This window comes from Papaver somniferum, chromosome 9 (genome assembly GCF_003573695.1).
Source record: "Papaver somniferum cultivar HN1 chromosome 9, ASM357369v1, whole genome shotgun sequence".
In the NCBI taxonomy this organism is placed as follows: domain Eukaryota; kingdom Viridiplantae; phylum Streptophyta; class Magnoliopsida; order Ranunculales; family Papaveraceae; genus Papaver; species Papaver somniferum.
The window spans coordinates 79207622-79215374 of record NC_039366.1 but is presented as its reverse complement, the minus strand read 5'-3'; the positions used below and the strand labels follow the sequence as shown (position 1 = coordinate 79215374).

Here is a 7753-nt window from a genome sequence, read left to right as displayed (position 1 = left end):
TCAATGGTGAGAAAACATACACAAAAGTGATTTTTTCATTACAGGGTCACAACTATCACACCCCACTGTGAGGTCATTTCTTAGGTATTCTCAAGAAATCAAAGGAAATCTCGCTGAGCTTAGAGGAAAAGAAAGAAAAAAAAAAAAGTTAGAAAGATGCATATGTATGAATACAACATATATTATATGCTTTCCTGACTATGTACGTGAACCATGGAAATATCAAAAACGAAGGAACCGGATCATTGTATGTTGCACTTACCTCTGTCCATTTGATACATCTGTAATCTCAGCTCGAGTAGGGAGACCCGACTTAACAAGTGATTCCAGTACCTGAGTTGCCCATATTACCGGTACGTGAGCAGCACCACAGATAGATAAGATCTCCTCCTGGATGTCTGCCAGATTTTCCCATCCACACTCTACAGCAAGATCTCCCCTAGCAATCATAACTCCTAGGGGGTTTGGTAAATGCATCGCTTGCAGTAGTATAAAGGGTAACTTATCAAACCCACCCTGAGTCTCGATTTTCAGTACAACTCCCAGTTTCTGAAGTTTTCGCTTCTCTAATTCTTGCTGAAGAACAATAACATCACTGACATCTCTGATAAACGAGAACCCTACCATGTCAGCATGCTCAGCTATAAACTCAAGATCCAACAGATCCTTAGAAGTTAAGCCTTTGAACCGAATTTCACTCTGAGGGATGTTGATGGATTTCTCCGATCCAAGTTTAGATCCTTTTGGGCTTGCATGAGTGATGGAGAAAACAATCTCCAAACTGCTGGTCCCTTGGATTACACCCCAAATCTTCCCATCATCAAAAGCGATTGGCTCACCAGGTTTAACCGAGTCATATAAGTAGCTAGATGAACAAGATACCCGCAGGTCACCAACTGGGGACCCTTCCTTTGAAGCTAAGCATGGTTCTCGAGATATGATTAGCAAGTCTCCAATTTTCAATCTGACAAACTCTTCTACTGCTGGAACATTCACTATTTTTCCATCTGAGGAACAACCATGCTTTCCTCGAGCACTCAGCCATGATACCAACGCCGGCAAAAACAGGAAACTTTTTGGATATCTTCAGTGACCTTTTTCTTCCTCTAGTGTCGCAGAATTTCAGGACATCACCTACCTCTAAACTACTAAAGAGATGTTTGTTGTCAACGAAAAGAACTACATCTGGGGACAAATGTGTAGGAGGAGATCCAGATCCTATGTAAGATAACCAAACTTGAGCTGGTAAAATTACGCTTCCGGTAGCATCCTTCTTCGGAGAAATTTTCATCACAGATGGGCCCTCCTTCATGCGATCAGTGCGAAGCTTTGGTCCAGCTAAGTCTATGAGTATCCGACAAGGTTTCTCAAGCATCTTAGAGCTTCTCTTTATCCTTCTGATGATCTCGCTCCAAACACTCGGAACACCATGTGCACAGTTAATTCGGAAAATGGCGGTCCCATTACTGAGAAGGTCACCCAATAGTGTTTCACATTCAATAGCTTTGCTGCCAACAGTAGCCATGATGTGGGATGGTTTTCCATCTTGAAGTGGACCGAGTAACGATTCTTTGCATGAGACCGCCCTCCTTCTCAATGAGGTTCTGCTAAAATCCTCATTCTTGTGCTTTGAAATTTTTAAACCATCTCCGAAAAATACATGATTTATATTAACAGAATTTGCCTCAGCTTCGCTGTCTGGTAAACGAGATTCCAGATTGTTCAACAGCTGTATTCCTGAATATACACTTGCAAGAACATGTGGATTGATCGTTTCCAAATTCTGAAGTCCAATAGCAGAAAGTTCTTCTTGGAGCTGCTCAGTATCCAGGCATTTCAATGCCAAATAGTGTATTAAGTTTCTCGCACTGACTAAGTAATTTCTGTTAAATGCCAACCAAAATGAGCATTAGTTACTATACATGCATAACAAGTAACAGCTTTTTTTGAAGTGAAACTCATATCGTACCTGTGGCATAGTTCAATCCGAGAAAGATTCCATTGTTCTGAGGCTGAGATATGCAAGTGAACAGCCTTTAACCTGTCAAGAAGGTTTTTTTGGTTCACTGGAAGATCAACAACATGTTCTTTGGGGTTCAGTTGTGAGTGTGAAATTGACGCACTTGAGTTAACAGCGGAGTTCTCTTGAGAATCATTATTTATCGAGGCCAAGAAAATGGACGTGAACACTTGATCATCACTGATAGGTCTGGACCTGCCTTCTTCATGTTCACCATTTCCATTGTGATTCGCAAGAACTATATGACACTTTGTCTGGTTTCTTACCTGTTTCAATTGTTGCAGACTGCAAGGATAAGAGAGAACAGGACTTGCAAAGTATAACTTACAAGTTGGACCAAAGAATACTCTGTTTGTCTTCAGAAATGAAAAATCGGAAAAATTAGCCCCCTGAATAACCTGCAGAATGGGAAAGACCACAAACATCTCAGCTGAGAGGAAACTATTTGAAATGGTGCAATAAAATAGCCAAAAAACAAATATGCAGAATTACTGTAAGGTCTGGACAAAACCCGTCAGGAACAAAAGACAACTCAACCACCCTGCCAGTGTTCTTTATACTAAGCACATGCATGGCAGTCAGAAATAATTGTTGACCCTAGATGATATTCAAATTCGCCTGCACCTACCAGTAGTTATGTGATCATCCTAGTGAAAGTGAAATCCATGTTTGCTAGGACTAAGATCTAACCAAAAAGACACGCCAAGCAAAGTACTCAACCATCCAATGTCTTTATGAGTAAGACTTAAGAGAAGCTCTCATTTCTACGAACGATATGTTAGCTAAATGGTTACCTTAATAATGATTAGGGTCTCGCTAACAGACACGAAATTCAGTACTTCGTCTGGTCAGTACCCGAGAAAACTAATCAGAAAATAAGTAGATCAGCAATATATGAGGAGTAAGTAGTAAGAAGAATTGTGCGCGCACGTGTGTGCAAGAGAGATAGATAGAGAAAGAGAGGACCAAAGAAGGTGGTGACCACAACAGTTGTGCTAAACCTAGTCTTCTTCGAGCCACCCCAGTCGATCTCATTGTATTAAAACAAACAATTTATATAATGATTACCAAAAATAGAGTAATTCAAACAGTTATGCATACAAACATGGTAAGATCAGAGAAAAAGACAAATATGTAAAGCCCACGTCATATTTCCTATTAATAAAGAACATATACACATGTATAAATGCATTTATCAACTTATTGACAATATAAGCACGGAAAATGTGACTTGCAAAAATACGTAATCATCAGGTAGTCTGAATGAGGCGAAATGAACGTACCAGCCCATGGCATTGACATGACATTTGACTTTTCATCAAACCAAGCGGAAGAACATGCAGCATCATCTACAGGCTAATGAGCATGAACCTGCTAACTCAAGCCTGCAAATGCACAAGGAATTAAGCATTCTCAGAAGAGTAAATGGTTTTCAATGTTAATTCCGTTTAAAGTGTTTGTTGTTTCATGCTTCCTATGGAAAATCATAATTATTATTAGTATTGTTAGTTTAATATTTTCTGAGCAATCCAGCTTGAATGTGATTACATTCTTACATACTTTCGGCACAAAATCTTCATCCAAATATACTAAAGAGATTAGGTCAAGATTAAATATGACATATAAACTATGAGTAAAAAAATTCAAAAACCAACAAACAATTAAAAAAAAAGAAAGAAAAAAAAAACACTCTACACAGTACACACCATGACATCCTGAAAGTAACTGGTAATTAGTTTTGGAATTGCCAACGACGGATTGACTACAACTTAGGCTGTAGCTACTAGAGAAACCAATTAAACAAAAGAAAATTGAGACTCGAGTAATAATCTAGGGATTCAGTTATCAGATTTAGTCATCCAGGATATACAGAGAGATAAAGTCAGGAACCTTAGAAAAGAAAAGGAAATGGCTCCTCTAGGGTTTCGAGAGTGTACTCACAGTTCGCAAATGACGATTGAGCTTTGCCCTTCGGACAGGAGTACGTAAAGATTCTACTACGCTTTTGCGAATCAGATAATCCCATATATATCTAGGCGCGTGCCTAACTCGTGCCAGATTCTTATACGCTTGGCACATTGTTAGCCCTTGATTTCACCCTCACAAATCTAACCACTGATTTCTGTGAAAACGGATTTGATTAAGAGCAGTTCTTATGGTAATGTTCAAACTCAAAATTTTGTTGAGTCACGTGGATAGTCAAACGTGTTTCTCCACTATGATAAAGCAAGGCAAAATGAACAGATTTGGTTTTTAGGACCCCACTAGTATTTATTTTTTAATATAAAATGTTTTGTAGGGTAAAGATGAAAAATAAAATATAATATTTAAGTGAGATAAAATATGATAAAGTGAGATAAAACAAGGTTAAAAAGTAGTAAAATAATCAGGGATTGTACTTGGAGTCAATCCAAGAGTCGCGGGCGTCAATCCGAGTGTCGCTGGCGTTTTTTGCATGAAAGCGCGTTATTTCTTCTGACGTCAGCGTGAGTAGGGATGGCGCGCGTTCATACAATAGACGTGCCCCTGATGTTCCGACTCGATGTTCAAATGAACAGATCTGTTCATTTGAACATCCATTTTCTGTGTTTGTTCATTCCATAGTGGGAGCAAAATGAACAAACTCCAAGTTTGTTCATTCCATAGGAATTGCCCTTAGAGTTTGGAATGCATGCGAAGGAAGATCTCTAAATTCATGTAGGATAGATATTCATTTTTTCTAAAAACTTCTCTAGCCCAGACTTCTTAAACCAATGTGTTAATGAGGTGGTATAGTTTTGGGTAGACGATGTCAAAGCCAATGTCTAAAACTACACATTCACTTAGACAATGTCTCCCCATCCAACTTATCATTTTCCCAAAAAATCAATGCAAAAATAAATATAGAACATATACCCAATGGAAAAGATTTATAATTAATGGGTTGGAGATGTTTATTTTTTACTCCTCATATTAGGCCACTATGATGCCCTATTTCCCTTCTTCATCCCTCATGTGTAGGGAAAATTTTAATTTGGCAACTACTATGGTATCCCATATCCCTACTTGTGTAGGGATATCCCTTCCCTGCTACTCAAAATGGATCAGATCTGATCCCCTTGTACGAAAGGGGATCACATGAAAACTCAGTTTCCCTGTGAAAAACTGCTTTACGGAAACTCAGTATCTGTTTGAGTTTTTTTTTTTACTCTTGGTTTTCACTTTTAACTCTTTTATTTCCACTAAAACTCTTTATTTCCAATTATATCTCCACTTTTTCTCATCAACTTTTTCTAACCCATAATAAATATCTAAACACGTAGAAATAAAATTTGGAAGAAAAAAAACGGAAACTCACTATTCACACGAAAACTTAGTTTTCATGCAGTATGGGGAAGGGATGAAAACAGACCATAATGAAGATTCCTTTTGAGCCATATATCTTCCCTACATTTGAGGGATAGGGAAGGGATTCCCTCTTCCATAGTGCTTGGCCTTATAACCTTGTATAGAGATTTTATTTCAAGAGGATGTCTTTACTATGATGCCACATATGAAACACACATCAACCGTTAGGGAATCTCGTATACACTGGTGTCTAATTATTATTTTTTTCTAATAAGAAAAGGTTACATCCGAAAAGACAGAGGCTGGACACTTCCAATGTCTTGTCCATTACTAGATTTAGTTTGCGGACAGATTCCCCACCATCAATAATTTTGTGCCCAAAATTAGAAAGGAAGTTTTCTTAATTTTCAGAACAAGTGATAGTCTCCTAACAGTTCACACATTTACCAAATTAAGCTAAATTTGAAGCGTCAGTATTGTATGTTCTACAAATAAGCTGATTTGTAAACTCAAACAAAACTTGGTGCAATCTTTCTTCTTTATCCTTTTGATAACTAGCTCGACAGCAGATTGGAAAACGACCTTGCACCATATCCTGGTAGAGATATTTGGAAATATCCAGTGTAGGTACATCTTCAGCGTCCATTGTCACATTTATGCTTTGCATTTCCTTTCCCCAATCAAAAGCTAATTTAGCTCCTTTGCTTGTTCCATCCATTCCGTGGTATCTTGGATATCCTATAGACCCAATAAATTGTCCTGCAAAGTCATAAGCAGTTAACGCAATATAACCAGTGTTAGAGCATAGATCGGTCGAACCACCAAGCGTTGGTATGTCAAGTTTGGTTGTTATATTTTAGTGAACCAAAACTCATTTTAAGAGTCGCTTGATTAAATGTACTAGAGTCAACTTCGTATAGGTTAACTTAAAAGTATTAGGATATATATGAGACATTACTAGTATTGCGAAGACTTGAAGAAGTGAAGAAGTAAGGATCTACAACCACAACATCATCCTTCCACTTGAGGTTAGTGATATTTGACTTGAACTATTTCATTCCCTAACGTATCTTTCAAGTCGTGCATATTGAAAACAAAACTGCGAAGCATGAACATTCTAAATAGACATAGTATTAAGGAATGCGATACGAGGTTTATTGTTTAACCATTAAACTTTGTAAATAAGACATCGACATAATCGTTTGAATGCTATTATGATTATGTATGGGTATGAGGTGAGGATTTCATCCTAGGAAACAATGTTTTACATGTGTTTTTAAGGAAGTAAGTTCATAAACTTGGTTTGTGAATCGAAAAGGAAATCGCCAGACGTTATTGGGATTGTTATTCATTGCATATCTTATGAACGACCAATATGTGTGATTAGTATAACCGCTCATGACTTGTTTGTGTTTCTGGTAAAACTATTCACATAAGGCCTAACTTTTGTATTGGTATGACTTTTATTAGTGAAACCGATCTTAAGTAATCACATGATGGTATGATCGAGTTTGTGTGTGTAAGACCAACTCTCGGTAAAGGGGAACCGATCCTAGAAAAAGGTGCAACACATCACAAAGGGGAGTCGATCCTTGTATGAGGTGAAACAAGGTTTATAGCAGAAAGGGGAACCGATCCTATGGACATGTGCAACACATATAAGTTAGATACCATGTATATGTGGGGAAACGATCCTAGTATCTAGTCAACCGAATTTTGGGAAGCTAGTGTGACTATGCATAGTACTCATATGGAGGTAGAACTGAAACTTGTTTTGGTAGAACCGTTAAACATATGATTTATGAAATAGCAAGGGTCTAACAACACCACCCAATATTTCGACTAGCAATTTGTATGGACTAACTCCGAAATACTTTGCTAGAGAATCAACTAGATAATCAGACTCAATCTAGATAAAGATATCTCAAGGAGTTAGTATCTCTCTCTGGATTTGATTTTTACTCAAGCTAAAAATAATAGCGAGTCTTTATCAAATACAAGGATAACTTGGACGGCACCAAAGACCAATGTCCAAGGATCAATCAATATCAATCAACAACCAAAGGTTGGATTTACAATTGATGATCACGAATGCACAACCTGTATTATTTCAATTATATAAAATATAATGCGGAAAATAAATAACACAGACACCAGAAATTTTGTTAACGAGGAAACCGCAAATGCAGAAAAATCCCGGGACCTAGTCCATATTGAATGCACATTGTATTAAGCCGCTACAGACACTAGCCTACTCCAAGCTATCTTTGGACTGGACTATAGTTGAACCCCAATCAGTCTCCCACCGATCCAAGGTACAGTTGTACTCCTACGCCTCTGATCCCAGCAGGATACTACGCAATTGATTCCCTTAGTTGATCTCACCCACAACCAAGAGTTGCTGCA

General features: G+C 37.9%; 1 pseudogene; it reads right to left on the bottom strand.

Moving 5' to 3' along the window:
- Window positions 1-258: 258 nt before the first annotated feature.
- Window positions 259-4006, bottom strand: LOC113314446 (annotated as a pseudogene).
- Window positions 4007-7753: the final 3747 nt, after the last annotated feature.